Source organism: Hyla sarda, chromosome 3 (genome assembly GCF_029499605.1).
Source record: "Hyla sarda isolate aHylSar1 chromosome 3, aHylSar1.hap1, whole genome shotgun sequence".
Lineage (NCBI taxonomy): Eukaryota > Metazoa > Chordata > Amphibia > Anura > Hylidae > Hyla > Hyla sarda.
The window spans coordinates 165,741,771-165,761,749 of NC_079191.1; the positions used below are offsets into that span (position 1 = coordinate 165,741,771).

Below are 19,979 nucleotides of genomic sequence, written 5' to 3' on the forward strand. Positions count from 1 at the left end.
GAACCAAGAGAATCATGAGGTGCAATGCTATGAATCCAACTTACAGTGCACTGAATTGTGGGAGTTTAGAGCAAAAATGAATTGAAATGGCAATAAAAATATTTACAAAAAAATAAAATTCTGTCAGGGTCCTAGAATAGTCCTTTAATATTTCTGAGCAAACCACAGGCAGGGCAAACCAATTCATTGTGTCAATTCATTATCATTAGTGGTAATTATTTTTTTTTTTATGTTAAGTACACGCAGATTTTCACACACATCAGAGAGTGACTTTTCCTAATTCTGTTCACGCGACTGCAGCCTCACATCCAGTTAGTCTTTAGCCACCCTCATAAACACCTTATTGAGCATCTGATCCATTAATGTCAATGTAAACATAGGCTCCTGCAGCCCTGCACCAATGTTTAATCCCTTAATCTGAAGCAGACAGGCCACATGTAGATACAGCACCACACATCTCCCTTTCTTCATCATCATTACAGGATGGATCATTAGACGGTGTTTTCAGGATGATCAAACATCCAATTAACTAGCTGACAGTCTTCAAGTATCTCCCACTGGTCCTCATATGCTCTGTTTACAAACACAGGCTGCCGCTTCACTCCAAAAGGGTTTGCTTCATATGCCCCCACTGAGCCAGTTGGCTCAGTCCCGTGTGGCTTCTTTCAGGAAGCCCTTTGTATGCTGTAAAAAAGGCATATTGCTTCCAGCAGTATCTAAGCCACCTGAATGACACCTCTTCTATTTGGCGGGAAAGGCTCAGCAAAGCCTCAGGGAGAGAATCTGAAGCCACTAGATGAAAGACACGTTTACCTGCTGATCAGATTTATAATATGTTTGCATACATGTAATGTAGTATTATATTTCTAGGTATAACATGTATTACAATAATTATGAATGTGGCTGAAAACAAAATGTGGAAACTAGTACTTAAGATATATAAAAGGGGGATATCATTTAATTGGAGTTCGAGATACAAATGATCCAAGAGAGCCTCAAAGATCCGGCTAAGGACAACCCTAGTTTATGCTATATTTGAACTAGTCATTGCTTACAAAGATATATTAATTCACAAGGAATCTTGTAAACATTACGGATAATATGTCCTATTGGTGCAATGATAACAACAAAGTTCATAATACTTGTTAAACATGGATGTGTATGTGTTCAGCATGAGTGGAGAATTGGACCTCTGTCTAATACCTCCGGTGGGTCGAACTGAGGACAAGACTGTAGCTGTTCTCTGGCGAAAGCAGCTATGTTTTATTGAATCCTGTATAACCCCTTTAAAGGTGTACTCCACCCCTAGACATCTTATTTCCTATCCAAATATGGATCTTTGTCCAGTACCCAGGGCCGGTTTTAGACTGTGAGGCCCTGGGCAAAAATGAAAAATGGGGCCCCCAGATTGCGTGACCAAAGATCACTATGTTGCGCCCCCCTGAAATGTGCTGCATCTCGGCTAATGCGAGTAAATGAGATTGCGCAGAAAACCACAAATGGCTGTGACTACAACATGAGAAACGTAATAATTCCATCCAGAATGAATTTGTGGCTGTGGTAATTTGGGGTAGCAATGTGACCCCATTTAGTGCAGATCAGCTCAGCTCCCCCCTTGGCAAGAGCGAAGTGCACGGACAGCTGTAGAGCAACAGCTTGTAAGAGCACACGTAGAGAAATCCAGCACAAATTGGCATCATAAGACGTATGGTCATAGACAGCCATGCATTCTGTGCGGACACAGAAAATGGAATTTCCGTGCCAGAAACATTTGTGGATCCGCCGGTGACCCGACCCATTTTGTTCCTCCAGCTGTTGCCACCCCCCTTCCCCTGCTTCACCCGCCCCCGGCCTGCTGAAAATGTTCCAAACGCTGGGGCAGTGGACTACCCCTTTAAGTATGCAGCATAGTTCCCCCCCATATTAAGTTGGCAGCACAGTTCCCCCCCACATTAGGTTGGCAGTATAGTTCCCCCACATTAGGTTGACAGTATGTTCCCCCACATTAGGTGCAGTATAGTTCCCCCACATTAGTTTGGCAGTATGTTCCCCCACATTAGGCTGGCAGTATGTTCCCCCACAGTAGGCTGGCAGTATGTTCCCCCACATTAGGTTGGCAGTATGTTCCCCCACAGTAGGCTGGCAGTATATTCCCCCACATTAGGCTGGCAGAATATTCCCCCACAGACATACAGCCTACAACCATATACAGTGTATGGCTGTAGGCTGTATGTCTATGTATTGCTCTACTTCAGTGCTCCGACCACCGCTCCTCCTGACTTATAGGCCATAGCAGTAGGTCCTGGGACCGGAGGAGTAGTGGTTGGAGCACTAAAGATGACGTGCCACTGGTAACTTACCAAGCTGGCCAGCGGGCGTCCTCCTGCTCGATGCTCCGCGCCTCTGTTCCGGCGGCCCCTGTGTTTTTAAAGTTAATGCAGGGCCACAGAGAGTTAATGGGGGCAACCTTGTGTCGCGAAGAGATCTTTCGGGACATAGGGATGTCCTTACTAGTGGTGGGGGAAATGAAATCTGGGGGGGGGGGCAATTTCCCCATTGCGGCCCCTCCCCCCTCCTGGATCTGCCACTGATACTTACACTACCAATACTGCCAGGGCCATCTTTATTTTTCATTGTACCCTGGGCAAGGAATTTTTTTTGCCCCCCCCCCCATTTTTGCAACCCTAGGCAAAAGCTAATTTTGCCACCCCTTCTCTCCCACCTTACTACTGGGGTGACACACTGTAACAAGCCCCCTTCACATGTAATTAGCATACTAATGGGGTGGCACACTGTAACAAACCTCCTCCTCATGTAATCTCCTTACTACTGGGTGTCACACTGTAACAAGCCCCCTTCACATGTAATTAGCATACTAATGGGGTGACACACTGTAACAAACCTCCTCCTCATGTAATCTCCTTACTACTGAGGTGACACACTGTAACAAACCTCCTTCTCATGTAATCTCCTTACTACTGGGGTGACACACTGTAACAAGCCTCCCCCTCACGTAATCTCCTTACTACTGGGGTGACACACTGTAACAAACCTCCCCCTCATGTAATCTCCTTACTAATGGGGTGACACACTGTAACAAACCTCCTCCTCATGTAATCTCCTAACTACTGGGGTGACACACTGTAACAAGCTTCCTAAACATCTGTAACAAACATCTAAAACACATACACACATCATACATACACAAAAATCTATCATACACACATAATACATATACACACATCATACAAAATCATACACATACATATATACAATACACATCCCCAACCCAAAGCCTCTCCTTACCCGCAGGAGATGATTGCTGGAGATCGGGTTGGCTGAGGCGGCCTTGCTTCTGCCCCAGGGTCACGTCAGTAGGAGCTCCCAACAGCCCCTGGCCTCCTCAGCCCTGCAGGGCCGCACATAGTAGAAGTGCTGGCAGCAATCGCCCAGGCCCCCGAGCAGTGGAGCGCAAGCAGGATGTGAGGGGGATTTACTAGTGGAGCGTGGCCTGCCGCGTTCCTCTGAACGTGGTGACATCTGATAAGTGGAGCGCAAGCAGCGCTCCTCCAGAATGCTCAGGACAGAGGGAGGAGTGTTAGTGCCTTAGGCCCTGAATACTGCATTTTGCACAAATTTGCAGTAAAATCGTGGCAAAAAAGCTGCGATTTTACCCTGATTTTGCGCAAAATGGAGTATTGTTAGTAATGCCCTAAAGCTTTTCAGTGGCCCCCTTTTGGATGGGGGCCCTAGGCAATTGCCTAGGATGCCCCGACCGAACGTCGGCTCTGCCAGTACCCAGCATTCTAAACAGTGTTTAGAACATGTTTAGAATGCTGGTTTCTTGTGGTGGGGGTCACAACATCATGCCATGCCTGTCACGTCACACCCCCTCCATTCATGTCTATGGGAGGGGGCGTGACCACCGTGGAAAAAGCATGGGGAGATTTATATAAAAAAAACTGTGCAGAGGAAGAGTGGTTCAGTTGCCAATGGCAACCAATCAGATTGCTTCTTTCATTTTTCACAGGTCTCTTTAAAAATAACAGAAGCAACCTGATTGGTTGCCATGGGCAACTGCACCACTCTTCCTCTGCACAGTTTTTGATAAACCTCCCCCACTGTTTAGAACGCCGGGTGCTGACAACCTGTTCCCTCACACTAAACTTAATACACTTGTGGAGATTTATCAAAACCTGTGCGTAGGAAAAGTTGACCAGTTGTCCATTGCAACCAATCAGCTTGTTTCTTAAATTTTTCACAGGCCTCTTTAAAAAAGAAAGAAGCAATGTAATTGGTTGCTATGGGCAACTGCACCACTTTTCCTCTACACGTTTTGATAAATCTCCTCCCCTGTGCTATAGTGTGAGCTAACTGGATAAGAACAAGTTATCACTTACCAGAAAGAACGGTCCTGTTTCGGAGATACCCGTTGTATCAGCCTCCATTGCTAGCCGGACCCAGCTTACCCAGCATGCCAGGTTCTCCATTGCGCAAAATGTATTAGGAGAGTATGCCTTTTGATACATTTGGTTTATCCATAGCTGTCAATATGCTATAGATGCACCAAGCAGGCCCAGATATCTGTTATAATTTACACTAAGGACAGTTTTCTGGTTCAGTAAATTCCGCTTCTCATAGGTTGTATAGAGTGGTTGCCACACTACAAACCAGATATCTTCACTAATATATTTTTATATATTTAAATATTTATTTATGTTGTAATAATAGTAATAATAATAGTATTAGTGGTATAATTTATAATATCTATCTCCCTAAGATCTTATTAAAGGAGTTCTGTAGTGAAAGATAACTGAATATAGCCCTGGCAGTCTGCTGGAAGGAGGCATGCCGACCCCCGCACGGATCGGCGGCCAACACACCCCCTCCATGTATCCCATAGAGTTACACGGAGCGGGCGACTTCCTGCGGGGGTCAAAACGGCCGCTTCTGGCAGACTGCGAGGGCCCCGTTCAGGAGAGTGTTTTATGCTGATGTTTTCTTTTTTGTTTCTTGTTTTGATTCATCGATGACATATTTCACTTACTGAAACCTGTGGGACAAGACTACAAGCAAAGCTTCCATAATAAAAATTCAGTTTCCATAGACTGAGTTTAAAAAGTTAGTTGATGCTTTACCTGGATGGATACGGAATGTCTCTTTCATCTCCTGTATTCTCAGAGGAGGTATAACTGCATCACTGACTCCAGGAGACAGGGTGAATAATATCCTTGCAATTAAAAAGCTTCGACTGAGAAATATGTCTAGGAGAATTTCAGAAAGAACATTCAGCAAGAAGAAGATTATCATGTATTAGTATCACTGAAGCAGCAAATCATCTTCTTTTAGGAAGTATGAATTTAATGCATCATTGGAAAGAGCAACATTGGGGCACCTAGTAGGTTGTTTTTCTATTGCGTTTTTTTTTATGTAAAACTATATGCTGGTTAGAATTACAACTATGCTACTAAAGCAGTGGGCTTCAAACTGTGGCTCTCCAGATGTTGCAAATCTACAACTTACCGCCAATGGCTGCCGGGCATGCAGGGAATTGTAGCTTTGCAAGATTTACAGAACCACAGTTTAGAAATCAATGTGCTAGCTGTTACTTTTATTCAGGGGCGTTGCTGGGGGGGGGGGGGGGGGGTAACGGGGTTATAGCCCAGAGTCTTAGGCCCATAGCCCCGGGTCTCAGGACGCCACTATTTTTTTTTTTAATTCATCCCACCAATTTAAGACAGTGGCGGCTCATGAAAGGTGGCGTGCCATGCCGTGCCACGTGTAAGCATGCCTGATGCCGCTGGGAGCAGACGTCTGCTCCCAGGCTCTGCCTACCTTGGCTTCACTGGCGCCGAGTGAGGGGAAGGCCGGCATACTTCAGTCAGCAGTGTCCTGCCACAGACCCGCGCTTTTGACCATGATGAGTGGCTTCTGGTGAGTGAACGGATGGGTGGACTGACAGTCGGGCGGGCGGACAGACTGATGGCCTGCCAGGCAGGGAGCGAGGGGAAGTGATGTAGTGTGCGAGGGTGGCAAGGTGATATAGATGTGTGCATGTATGTATTAGGGTGTGTTTGTATCATGTGTGCATGTACGTATGATGTGTGCATGCATGAATTATGTGTGCATGTATGTATGAGGTGTGCATGTATGTATGAGGTGCGCATGTATGTATGAGTAATGTGTGCATGTACGTATGAGTGATTTATGCTTGTATGTATGAGTGATGTGTGCATGTATGCATGTTAAAAAATCTCTAACAGAACTTAAAACATAAGCTCTGTATCCCAGGCTATGGCACTACTTTTTAGGGGCGAACCCCCTTAGTCATGTGCATGCTCAAGTTTAGTAGATTTTTTGGGGATTTTTCATGCTATCTGATTGTAAGACTGTCTGGGGAACAGCTGATATGTAATTTCCCTGCAAGTGTGTATAACCCGTGCATGTATGTATGATATGTACATGTGATGTATGTTTGCATGTATGTATGTATGTATGATGTGTGCGTGCATGTATAATGTGAGCATTTATTTATGATGTGAGCATGCATTTATGATGTGTGCATGCATGTTTGTATGATGTGTGCACATATGATAGATATTAAAAAGAGAAAGACTGGCACTAGTGACTGGAGTACATATATGAGATGATGAACACTGGTGTGGTGCTGGTAAAATGCCAAATACAGTTCACAATTGTAATAGATTCTTGGAGATAGAAGTAAAGCTGCACTCACCACTTCTTCTTTAGGTGCTTTTACTTAATCTTGAACAGTGGGGGACACAGGTTGCAGGTGTGTGTGAAAGCGACACGTGTTTCACGCTAGTCGCGCAACATCTGGCTCTAAATAAAAGCACCTTAAGAAGAAGTGGTGAGTGCAGCTTTACTTCTATCTCCAAGAACATATGATAGATAGATGTGTGTATTAGGGATGCACCATATCATGCAGGCATGATCTGAGCCGCTGCCAAAATTGAAATGCTACATCAATGTTTCCAAACTAAGATGCCTCCAGCTGTTGCAAGACTACAATTCCCAGCATGCCCGGCAGTTGTGGTTTTGCAACTGCTGGGGGCACCCTGGTTGGGAAACACTGTCCTAAGTAATAATAGGGGTGCGGGGAAAACATAAAAAAAAACTATAAAAAAAATTTGCGATATTTCGCGAATATATGGACGAATATTCATCATATATTCGTGAAATTCGTTATAATTGTTATATTTTTTTTTATGCGCATATGCAAAAATGTATGCGCATATGCGAAATTCGATGCGCATATGCCAATATTTGCGAATATTGAGCCCCCCTTCTTATAGGGAACTGATGGGCTAGTGCATTAACTCTGTGATTTTTGGCCGATTGAAAACAACAGGCCCATGGTGGTCTATGGGGATCTCACGGTATGTAAAACTGTAAGATAAGCAGGAAGGTCTCGGCAGTACAGTGGATGGGAGACCGTGTGGTGGTTTGAGTCCTGGGGTGTTACAGTGTTGTGGTTAAACTTTTCTTCCCTGAAAAAGCGGCTGAGTTGCCCATAGCAACCAATCAGATCACTTCTTTCATTTTGCAGAGGCCTTGTGAAAAATTAAAGAAGCGATCTGATTGGTTGCTATGGACAACTCAGCAGCTTTTCCGGGAAAAGCTGCAGAGTTGCCCATAGCAACCAATCAGATTGCTTCTTTCATTTTGCAGAGGCCTTGTGAAAAATGAAAGAAGCGATCTGATTGGTTGCTATGGGCAACTCAGAAGCTTTTCCAGAAAAAGCTGCTGAGTTGCCCATAGCAACCAATCAGATCGCTTCTTTCATTTTTCACAAGGCCTTTGCAAAATTAAAGAAGTGATCTGATTGGCTGCTATGGGCAAGTGGACAACTTTTCCTTTGCACAGGTTTTGAAAAATCTCCTCCTATGGGGGAGATTTATGAAAACCTGTCCCGACGAAAAGTTTCTGAGTTGCCCATAGCAACCAATCAGATTGCTTCTTTCATTTTTGAAAAGGCCTCTGAAAAATGAAGGAAGCAATCTGATTGGTTGCTATGGGCAACTCAGAAACTTTTCCTCTGGACAGGTTTTGATAAATCTCCTCTATGGGGGAGATTCATCAAAACCAGTGTAGAGGAAGAGTGGTGCAGTTGCCCATAGCAACCAATCAAATAGCTTCTTTCATTTTTAACAAGGCCTTTGAAAAATGAAATAAGCAATCTGATTGGTTGCTATGGGCAACTGGGCAATCTTTACTCTGCACAGGTATTGATAAATATCCCATTATGTTCCTTAACCTCCCATTCGTTTATTCATACCCAGCCTTACATCCAGTTTCAATTAACCCCAATACCCATATTTGGTACCCCATTAACCTAGTTCCCACGGTTCAAACACTCAGTTAATTGGCAATTGACCTAGTTCCCACGGTTCAGAGGCTTTCTTAATTACCAATTAACCTAAATTTGTCAATCACGAGTAAAAAAGTTAAACCACAACACTGTAACACCCCGGGACTCGAACCACCGCACAGTCTCCCATCCACTGTACTGCCAAGACCCTCCTGCTTATCTTAAAGTTTTACATACCATGAGATCCCTAGTGCAGTGGTCTCCAACCTACAGACCTCCAGATGTTGCAAAACTACGACTCCCAGCATGCCCGGACAGCCAACGGGAGTTGTTGTTTTGTAACATCTGGAGGTCCACAGGTTGGAGACCACTGCACTAGCCCATTAGTTCCCTATACCATTAAAGAAGGGAGGGCTCAATATTCGCGAATATGCGCATATGCGAAGAGCAGAGAGGGAGGATCAGTGATCACTGTGATGTGTACTGTGAACAAAAAGAAAGGGAATATTCGTAATTGCGAATATATAGTGCTATATTTGCAATATTCGCAAATTCGCGAATATGCGATATTTCCCATTAAAATTCGAATTGCGAATATTTGCGAGCAACACTAAAAGCCACTATAAGACACTTCCAGCGGTGGCTTATAACCTTGAGAACAAGAAGAATGCTGAAATGTTGGAAAATAATAGAAAAATTTAATTTTTTGGATTGTTTAGGATTAGACTCATCGTCTATGCATTATTATAGTATTTTAGTTATTAGTATACAATTGCAACCCATCAGTCACTGCAATCTCTTCAAAATGGATTTATCATAGCTATCATGGTTTTATTACTAGTGGAAGTATTTTAAAACATTCCAAAACATTTAACAAATGTAAGTGCTGAAACATGTTATCATAGGTAAGTCTCATGCATGATTCTCCATCCACCAGAACAATCATAAAGACTTTTCCCAGGCATTACTTTTCTCTGCAGAATTTGCCAGACAAAAATTTTAGGCTCTTTGCTCCAGTAGCCTGTTCATCTCTTTACAAACTCCTCATCTGTATTGCCCCACACAATAATAGTTCCAATATATAGCAGTTAGGCTCCTCTATGCTACCATATAGTATTAGTCCAGCCCATATGGGGCCCCATGTAAAAAAAAAAAAAAAAGTTTGGCCCCCTCCTCTAGAGTCCGAGAGTCTAGAGTTTATGGAACATAAGCATATCTCCCTATTATCCTACCAAAGACTAGGTGGGGTATTTATGAAGCATTTTATCCTTGTTTTCTTGGGTAACATTGTCTCAATATTTTGGCGCAGTGTGGTTTTTGCTACTTTTTTTTGTGACTTTTCACAAACGCGCTTTCCTGTTCAGTTTTTGTAGTGGTCAGGAATTTATGAATATGCATTTTTTTTAAAAGGCGCAAAACTTGGCGCAATCCCTTTAAAGTGGCGCAAATCACCACCATAAAAAAGTGGCATAAAAAAACACACATTACAAAAATGTTCTGAAATTACTATTTAATATAAGCAGATCCCCTTGTTATTTGAAAGATAGATAGATATTTCCTTAAAAAATCTAACTTTGTTTAATGTTTTTATTCTTTTTGTTTAATTTGTAAACATTTATTAATATGGTTAGGATGGACATGTTTGGATATTTGGTACAATTAAGTTTACAAACCATACTTTATCCAAATTACCGTATTTATCGGGGTATACCACGCACCGGCCTATAACATGCACCCTCATTTTACCAAGGATATTTGGGTAAAAAAAGTTTTTTACCCAAATATCCTTGGTAAAATGAGGGTGCGTGTGTGTGCATGTGTATACCCCGATACACTGTTTCTGACCCCGCAGAAGCCCCCAGGAAAGGCAGGGGGAGAGAGGCCGTCGCTGCCCGCTTCTCTCCCCCTGCCTTTCCTGGGGTCTAGAGCCCTGCTGACACCGCTTCTCTCCCCCTGGCTATCGGCACTGCTGTCCCTTCTCTCCCCCTGGCTATTTGTGCCACTGCCCCATTGCCGGCACTGATAGCCAGGGGGAGAGAAGTGGCGCCGGCAATGGGGCAGCGGCGCCGATAGCCAGGGGGAGAGAAGGGGCAGCGGCACCTATCCCTGGTTGTATAATTACCTGTTGCTGGGGTCGGGTCCGCGCTGCTTCTTGCCTCCAGTGTGGTGTCCCCTGTGTCGTTGCTATGCGGTGCATGGCGCAGCGCAATGTCGAGTGACGTCACTCATCATTGCGTCTTGCAGCACATAGCAACGACGCAGGGGACGCCACACCGGAGGCCAGAAGCAGCGCGGACCCGACCCCGGCAACAGGTAATTATACAACCGGGGATGGGGGAGGCAACGGGGCAGCGGCGCCGGCAATGGGTGCCGCTGCCCCTTCTCTCCCCCTGGCTATCGACACCGCTGCCCCATTGCCGGCACCACTTCTCTCCCCCTGGCTATCGGTGCCGGTAATGGGGCAGCGGCACCGATAGCCAGGGGGAGAGAAGGGGCAGCGGCGCCGATAGCCAGGGGGAGAGAAGCGGCGGCAGCAGGGCTCTAGACCCCAGGACAGGATGGGGCAGAGAAGTCGGCAGCGACGGCAGGTCTCTGCACCTGCAAAAGCCGCTGCAGTTCATTGATTTAAAGCACCCGCTTTAAATAATTGAACTGCAGCGGCTTATCGGCGTATAACACGCAGATATACTTTAGGCTAAAAATTTATCATACGCTGATAAATACGGTATTACTTTAAAATCACTACGTTTTTACGGATGTAAATTAGACACCTTTTGTAATATGTTTGTTTTACAATTTTCTAGTAGTTTATCTTGAAAATGGCTCATCAGAATCCCACCACTAGGGGTCCCCATACCTACTGGAACACTAACCAGTCATGAACAAGAGATGACTCATGGACAAGGCTGCATGAGCAGGGGCACCAATCACCTCCCACCAACACAAGGTAGGGACACGCCCCCTTCCCTAATGAAAAGATGTAAAAAGAAAATGTAAAATAAAAGACATTCACAATGAAGCTACTAAACTGCCTTGCAGTAACACACATGGAATCACCTCTGAGAGAGCTTCCTGGAACTATCACCTGAAAGGTGGGTAAATTCACACATGTGACATCTGTCATTTCCGAAATTGCACCAAATTTATAGCCCGACTTGTGCCTTTTTGTAAATTTGGTCCAGTGAGTTAAAAAGCCACCCATGAAAAAAAGAGTAAAAAAAAAAACACATACTAAAGCCATTATTCGTAAAATACCCCCCTATGTTCTTGGATCTAATTTTTCAACTGGAACCCCTTTTAAAAGACCACACTTTGGACTAATTTGTACTTTAAATCATCTGAAAGCAGATATGCACTGCGTTGCATCAATAAACTAGGGCAAAAAGTAGGAATAGACTTAGAAAAGACATCAAGAGAGAGATGTTTTCAGAATACTGCCACATCATTGGAGCTGATACATCAGGAGAGAAAAGTGTCATTTGATAGGAGCAGGAAGGTGGCGGTAGGCGGAGTTCATGTCATGCTGTATTGGGAGGAGCCATGCTGAAGACCAAAGAATGGGACTGAGTGCCATGCTCAAGACCAAGAAAAAAAGTAGGAGTCATGTTGGAATCAAGAATAAAAGAGGAAACATGCTTGGAATTAGGAATAGGATAGGTGTCATGCTGGCAACTAAAAGCAAGTGGGGGAGCTATGCTAAGGGCTAAGAATAAGAAGGGGAGCCATGCTATGGGTAAGGAATGAGAGAATGACAGAGGATCCATGTTGGAGACCACTAATGAAAAAGGAGTTATGCTTGGGGCGACAAAAGAGAAAAGGATCCATGCTGGAAACTAGTAGTGAGGGAACTATGCTGGTAGAGACCAGGGCTGGAATATGGAGCTATGCATAACACTGAGAATAAGAAGATAATTGTCCTGACAAAATGTAATAGGATAGGGAGCCATGCATGGGACCAGAAATTAGATGTAGAGGCATGGTGTGGACTAGGGATAAGATGGGGAGCCATGATGGGGAGCTGTGCATGGGACCAGGTATAAGGTGGGGAGCCATGCTTGAGACCAGACATGAGAGAGAATACATGCTAGGGGCTAGGATTTACATGGGACACATGCATGGGTCCAGGACAGAGATGGGCAGCATTTGTGAACTTGAAATAAGTGGGGAGTCTTACTGTGGACTAGAAATGAAATGGAGAGTGATGTTGGAAATGTTCCTTTATCTATTGAGAATGGTAGATCCTGTGTTATCAATATACAGTACACTAAATGGCTTTTCTGAATGGAATTTAGACACATGACCTCAGTGCAGCATAAAACCAAGTGAGCAAGTTTTCTGACTGGTATGATCAAGGAAAAATATCCAGTAAAAGGGCATCCTGTGGACAACTAGTCAATGAAAAGGATCAGAGGACTAAGAAGGAGAGGTCAAGAAATTTGGAGCTGCATACAATGCTGGTGCTCCAACTAATGTATAGCTGCTTGTTGTTCCACAGCCATGAATGGGTTATAACAGTAGATGACCAGTTCAAATTCCATTGTTGTCTAAGGGAGCAGGGAACTAAACTGCTAAGCCGTGATCAGATGAATCCAAATGTGTGCTCCATCAGAAATTTGTCAGAATTTGGTCCAAGCTGCATGAATTAATGGACCATTCCTGTCAAGTGTCAACAGTTCAAGATGGTGGAAGTGGCATGATGGTGTGGAGAATGTTTTTCTTGGCACATACCCTGAGTAGACTGATACCTGTATCTGGAGGTTTGAACAGTTGGGCAGATCATAGCATTGTGGGTGACAATGTATCTCTTCATGGCAGCTGTTCACCCTGTGGCAGAAGGATACATTCTATCTAAAAAATGAGGTAGAATGGGATGTTACCACATTTGTACTTTTTATGTAATCTGGGGCATCTGTGAGACGCTATCCTGACTGCAGGGAACAATTTTCTGCAGAATGATCTAGTGAAATCTATGCCATGCTAGCATAATGAACTGCTGTGTTTCTAGGTGAAAGGAGTTCCAACATGCTTCTAGATAAGTGGCCATTCTGCATGTAGCTGTGAAGATCATGAGATGACTAGTAAAAAGTGAAGTGATCTCTACAGAACAGGAGATATCAGCTTGTTATTAGGCTTTTGGCATGAATTTCAGATTAACAAGGTAAAAAAAAACTTGTTGCTGTTGCACTTCTCATGATAAATAAAAAAAATCTTTCTAATGTACTTTGTTTAAAAAAAAATATGAAGTTTTCTATGGTTTGTTTGTGATTTAAAAATCTGCCACTAGGTGTTTCCCTCCTTTCCAGATCACATTTCTCCCCATCTCTTGCACAGACTTTGTACTCCTGCTGGCCTGGCAGAAGTCCAAAATCAGGAAATGCAGTCTGGAGTGCTGAGGGTGTGTGTGTGCAGCTTTAGCCAATCATAGCTAATCTCACACTAAACTGCTCTGGGCTGTGGCTCTGAGTGAGGGAGAAAGTTCTCCCCTGTATGGCTTCAGATGATGTCACACCTGCTGGGGAATGTCCCTTCCAAGTCTTTGAATCTACGGCTAGCAGCCAGAACCTGCCGTGTATGACGCGAGCACCGTTCTGATGCTCGCGGTCATACACAGGACGTAAATGTCCGTCCTGGTGCGCGAAGTTCCACCAAACCAGGACGTACATTTACGTCCGTGGTTGTTATGGGGTCAAGTTGTGAGATAAAGGTGCTCCATGTGATGTATGAGAAAGATTTGGGAGCAATGTGCTACAATTTGAGATTCAGGCTCACATAAGACACATTAATAAATGTGAAGGGTTTTACACAGTGGGGAACAAAACAACATGAGAAATACAAACCCCAAACTATTGGCAAATTCCTCCATTATCTGCAGATTTTTTTGTGGATTTTGCCACCAATATGCTGTGAATTTTACTCAAAGAGGGAGATTTATCTAAAAAAGAGGAAAAGTGAAGCAGTTGTCCATAGCAACTAATAAGAAGATTGCTTTTTTAGTCCTCTGAAAAATTAAAGAAGCAATCCTATTGGTTTCTATGGGTAACTGTTTAACTTTTTCTCTGCACAGGTTTTAATAAATCTCCATTGTTTTAGAAAAGGTAAAATCTGCAGTGAAGAGTTTCCAATTTTTTGCAAAGAATGAGAATGCTGAGGATGCTACTCTCCTTGCCGTGTACATTTTGTTTGCTGCATTTGTCTGCAGCAGGCTCTATCAGGCGTTATCAAATGATGAAGGTTTACCATACATACATTAAAGGGGTACTCCGCCCCTAGACATCTTATCCCCTATGCAAAGGATAGGGGATAAAATGTCTGATCGCAGGTGTCCCGCCGCTGTGGACACTTGCGATCTCCCTGCTGCACCCAGCATTTGTTTAGCAAAGGAGGCTCCTGACGTCACGATCTCGCCCTGCTTGTGACATCACGGCCACGCCCCCTCAATGCAAGTCTATGGGAGGGGGTGTGACGGCCTTCACACCCCCTCCCATAGACTTGCATTGAGGGGTCGTGTCCATGACATCACGAGCAGGGTGTAACTGTGACGTCATGAGCCTCCGTCCCACATCGCCAATAATCCGTCACGGAACAAACTTCGCTCCATGCAACCCCTGCGATCAGACATGTTATCCCCTATCCTTTGCATAGGGGATAACATGTCTAGAGGCAGAGTACCCGCTGGGGACCCCCGTGATCTTGCACGCAGCACCCCGTTATAATCAGTCCCCGGAGCATGTTCGCTCCGGGTCTGATTACTAGCGATCACAGGGGCCAGAGCATTGTTACGTCACGGCCCCGCCCCCATGTGATGTCACGCTCCGCCCCTCAATGCAAGCCTAAGGAAGGGGACGTGGTATTAATTCTTATCTTGGATGTAGTAAACGTTAAGTTATAACTGCACCATCGGGAGCTGGACAATTCCTTCCATTTGCCTGCAGAATTTCATGTTTTTTATGAAATCATATCCCAGAGAAAAACGGAGCAAAAAGTCTGATCAATACCACAATGGTACAGAAAAAAAATTTGTGTATTGAAATTAATGAATGTAGTGTAATAGCTCATCCCCTATGAATATTGGGGGAATATTCTGATCCTGTACAGTATTTGGCCAGTTGTTTTTAGACAGAACATTTTATAAACATGACAATTTGTCATTAGTGTTAGGATACCTTTTACAAAATAACCAGCATATCCCTTACACCAACAAGTCGGATTCATGAGTTTTCTATTTCTGGAACATTCAATTTCTAGTACAGTGATCTATTATGTTCAGCTAAACCAGGGATATGTGTGGGGATGTGTCATTCAGGTTCATTTGGTAACAAAAGACAATTTGCTATAAATGTTAAAAGCAGGTATATGACAGCCTTTACATATACATTGTGTCTGATGCGGTGACACACAGGCTTGTTTTCTACTATGACAGAGCAGCAGTGACTGTCCCTTTAATTAATTCTGTTCTCAACATTATCCATCCACTGATCCCATCAGAAGTTCCCCTATGCTTTCCTCCAGAGGGCTCTCTAATTCTCTTTGTGGTAAATGAGTTGATAAAGAGGACATCTGTGCTCTAAGTCACAGTGTGCAATTTCAGGTATACCATGTGTCGTACCTTTACCTAACATCTCATTTTTGACCAGCGAGGCCAATTAAACAAGGAGCATGAGAAGAGTCAATTGAGTGGCTCGTGCTGGCCATAACCACAAGGGCTTAAAGGCTATAAATCTCTGTTATTACCAAGCTGTTCCTGCCAGGAGCATGCTGCCACAAAACAATGAGAATAGATTAGGATCAATCAGGCCTCCCCAAGGCTTGTCAGTGGGACTTTAAGCCACACCTTCTACCTAAACTTTCCCCCTTTCCAAAATCACCTACCCTGATCCAATCTAACAAGGTGTCTGCTGAGTTTAGTTTTCCTGTCGAACCATATGTTCACAATTAGATAACTTCTTGCTTGTCACTAGGGGCATAAGTGTGTGCCATCCCCAAGGGGTGTTAAAGACCCAATAAGGTGCCACTAGCAAGTTCCAGCCCCTCCCTCACACGAGCAGAAGAGGCATATTTAATTCCAGCTGTGAATTAACTTTATCCCCAATTTAAAAAGCCAGCATGAAATCAAAGGAACCTCTGAAATAGAGAGAAGAGATCACAGGTCAGCGAAAAATCTGCTCAATGAAAGTACTACTGGCTAACCTCATTTAACCAACCACTTGGACCAAGGCAGGTGGCTGCTAGCGTTGTTATTCCTGGCTTTAATACCCCTGCAATTTCTCACCAAGGGGTTTATAAGCATTATCTGTCCCACCACTGTGTGAGGCAAGGCTTAAGTTAATGATACTCATGAAAACTAATGCCATCCCTATTTGAATATGCTGCCACAAGGAAATGTAAAGGTAAGATCATTTTATAGATATTCTACATAAAGAAGTCAGAATTTAATGTTAACTGAAAAACAGAGTTATTTGTTATATATATATATATATATATATATATATATATATATATATATATATATATATATATATATATATACTGTTGCCATGAAGGAAGTATTTGGTCTGCAACATTGCTTATATTGGTTATGCAAGTGACATGAACACAACAGGCTGTCCACATCATATCAAAGAAAACTGGATTCACCCGACCTGGACTCCAAATTCCAATGGTGCATAGTACAATTCACTGTACAATTCTGATGTTTGCAGCCCATTGGGGGCACTTTATATGGTGGAACTCTGACTGGCACTACAGCTAGGAATCTATGCATTGTCAGTTCTGACATAGTTCTATCATAGCCAGGAGCAATTTGTTAATACACTGAATCTTTTGTGGGATTGGGCAGGTCAGGCTAGTATCCTAGCTTCATATACATCAATGAGCCTTAGGCATCCATGACCCTGTCACCAATTCATTGATTGTCCTTCTACAGTGCACTTTTAGTAGGTACTAACCCCTTTGCACTAGGAGCACCCTGCAGGACTTGCCCTTTTTTATATGCTCGTACCCAATTGTCACACCTTGAATCTTGTCAGAGTTTCTCAGATCCCTACACTTGCTCCTTTTTCTGCTTTCTGTGCATTAACCTAAAAATATGTACGATATTGCAAATATTAAAAGATTATTTCATTTATCAATCCCATACCTGCAAATTGTTCTTATGATACCTGCTCTTGCCACATAGTTCCAGCATACAGAGAAAAAAAAAAAAAAAAAACAGAATTGCATATATATATATATATATATATATATATATATATATATATATATATTATAAATTATGTTTTCCCCTTGTGTCAATTAGATTTTGTTTATGTTTTATTTCATTTTATAGTAGCATTTTATTTTATACTTACAATCTGTAATTATACACAAATAAATAGAGACATAGTATGGATGCATAGTCTTAGATCCACTGACTTTTAATAAAGAATTCTGATCCATACTATATTGTAACATTGCTCAGTATCTTGTTGTGTGCACAAAAGTTCATTCCATTATTTCAACAAGAATATATAACCCCCACATCACAATTAGGCAAAATACTCTCCCTGGACACTTGTTGTATGATATGCATCTCAAGGTCAGGTATATTTATGGTATATTAGGGTATTGTCCATTTCGTCTATACCTTATAAGCCCATAATGACACCCTTATACATCCCCCTTATCCAAACAATATTTAGGAACATTATCCCTTAATGATCATTCTTAATGCTTCCTCACGTGTTTAACCTAGCTGATATCTCATTCCTTTCTGGATAATTCTTCTTTTTAGGTTCAAATACTTTGGAAATTTGCAAACAGTGTCTGGTGAAAATAGATATATTGCTAAAACAAATGAACCTCTGTAGCAGGATATTGTATTGTACTCTTACTATGAGTGGGGTAGCTAGGTCACTTAAAGTTCAGTGACATAGCTAACAATAGTGAAATTCCTATATTACTTTATATGCCATAAAATGTATACAGTTTAGCAGGCTATTTCTACCAGTTATGGTTTTTTTTTTTTTTTTTTTTTTGTGTTCAGCCTTTAAGCCCATGACTAGGATGAGCAAATCAAATCTGACTAATCCAAATTCATTACGAATTTCAGTAAAAATTTGATTTGCAACTAATCTGAATATCGCCGCGATTCGATTGCACGAATAACTTCATTAAACTCCATTTAGTGCGGTCCAGGCTCCAGAGCATCTAAAATGGTGAATCCACATGTGAGGACATGGGGCAAGGAACTCTGGGAAGGTGGGTAGGTGGGATGACCCTGAATTACATGCAGGATGCAGCCTATCAGCAGCCAGCCACCCCTGTGATCTCACAGCCCTATATAATCAGCAGCCATCTTGCAGCCAGGCATTCCAGTGCTTTATTTCAGAGAGAGCGTTTCACGGCAGGGACAGATAGAGCAATGTGTGCGTTGCACAGAAAAACAGCTTGACAGCAGCGATTCACCACAAGGGTGTAATATACAGTGACCCTACTGCTGCAGTGTGGTGTACAGCAACTCTAAAGCTCATAGGGACAAGTTAGGCTGAGCTCTAAAAGCCATTGTCACCTGCTATTAGTGCCTAATAATATTGTACTGGGCTCTACTACACAGCAATTCTGTACTGCTGCAGTTGGGTGTACATCAACAGTAAAGCTAACAGGGGCCAGTTAGGGTGAGTATGAAAAGCCATTCTCACTTGCTATTAGTGCATAATAATACTGTACTGGGCTCTACTACACAGCGATTATGTACTGCTGCAGTTGGGTGTACAACAGTTGGGTGCTACCTACCTATATAACTACCTACCTGGTTGCCAACCTACATAGCTACCTAATTGCATTGCTACCTACCTAGCTACCAACCTACATAACTACCTACCTGGCTGACAATCTACATAGATATCTACCTGGCTACCTACCAACCTAACTGGCCTCCAACCTATAGAGCTACCTACCTGGCTACCTGCCCACATATTTACCTACCTGCCTGCCTATTTACCTACCTAGCTAGCTAATTGCCCAGCTATTTATTTACCAGCCTATCTACTTACATACCAAGCTACCTACATACCTAGCTAGTTACTTAGCTATATGGCTTCCTATCTACATAGCTACCTACTACTACCTACCTACTATCTACTTAGCTATCTACCTGGCTACCAATCCACCTCGCTCGCTATCTATCTACCCACATATTTACCTACCTATTTATTTACCTACCTAATTATGTACCTACCAACTTATTTACTTACTTACCTACCTACTTACATACCTAGCTACCTACCTACTTTTGTACCTACCTAGCAACATACATAGCTAATTACCTAGATAGCTGGCTACCTACCCATATAGCTACCTACTTATCTAAGTTCAGACAGCAAAATAAATCTTCCCTTAGCACACAAAATAGGTGAAAAAATCTTGGGTGTTTATTCCATGGCAAAAAAAATAAACTGTGTCTAACAGAAAGCTACATTTTGATCCGCTCACCTGGTCTTTTTCAAGCAATCTACCTACTTATATACCTAGCAACTTGGTTAAATACCTCCTTACTTGCTTAGCTAGCTAGCTACCTTCCCATTTACCTACATAGCTACCTACTTAGCTACCTGGGTCCCTACCACCTGCATATCTGCCTACCTAGCTACTGGGCTAACTACCTACATAG

The 19,979-nt window shown here is 43.0% G+C and overlaps 1 long non-coding RNA gene across 1 annotated transcript; it reads left to right on the forward strand.

Moving 5' to 3' along the window:
* The first annotated feature begins 11,239 nt into the window (after window positions 1-11,239).
* Window positions 11,240-13,443, forward strand: LOC130361852 (uncharacterized). The gene is made up of 3 exons (XR_008891180.1): window positions 11,240-11,279; window positions 11,372-11,424; window positions 13,338-13,443. It is a non-coding gene; the product is annotated as an uncharacterized LOC130361852 (long non-coding RNA).
* Window positions 13,444-19,979: the final 6,536 nt, after the last annotated feature.